Here is a 795-nt window from a genome sequence, read left to right as displayed (position 1 = left end):
CATGTTTTAGATCTGTGTACAGAAGAATTGAAAACAGAATATATCAGTATCAGTAGTGTTTTATGTATTTGGAAAGATACACATCAGTAAGAAAAAAAAACAGCCAAAAAAATACATAAGTTAAGCATAATCTCTGTAACTTTCAGCTGTATGGGAAAGAAATGTGATTTTTACAAACTTGAAACAAAACAAAAAAAAACCAAAAAGACATCTGGACCTCTGATTCTGGCACATAACTAAAACCAGGGACACCTGTCAAACATGAAACATCAGCAGACATGAGAACAATTGATGGGTTGAAAAATTGAACATTATGCTCAAGGAACAAAAATCCCCAGCAAGGGAAATAGCCAACTTGTCACTTAAATGAGACTTATTACCCCGATTACTTCCCTTTAGTTGTATGCGAGGCGTTAAAATATTTTTTCGGGAAAATGTTCTTAAAAAACGTGATAAAACGCGGAAAATCCAAAATTATGCAAATGTTACAGAATTATGCCAAAAAACACGGCCACACCGTGGTCACACAATTGCACAATCCGACGGAGGCAGATTAATCTTCGGCAATTAAAGACCTAACTATGACCTAATATAGAGGCAAGTGCCGTAAAACTCTTCCTAAAACTTTTTAAAAATAAAACCCAACAATCTTGAGGATGGTTGGCGGGTGCTCTGGTGTGGTTTGCTTCTTCTCTATCCTATCAAACATCCAGTGGCTAAGTGAGTAGTGAGTTTTGACTCAAGCAATGTCAAGCAAGTGTCGGTGACACGGGGATCAGATGGGTGGTCACTGGA

This window comes from Aplysia californica, unplaced genomic scaffold (genome assembly GCF_000002075.1).
Source record: "Aplysia californica isolate F4 #8 unplaced genomic scaffold, AplCal3.0 scaffold00745, whole genome shotgun sequence".
In the NCBI taxonomy this organism is placed as follows: domain Eukaryota; kingdom Metazoa; phylum Mollusca; class Gastropoda; order Aplysiida; family Aplysiidae; genus Aplysia; species Aplysia californica.
This window is presented reverse-complemented; position numbering follows the sequence as displayed.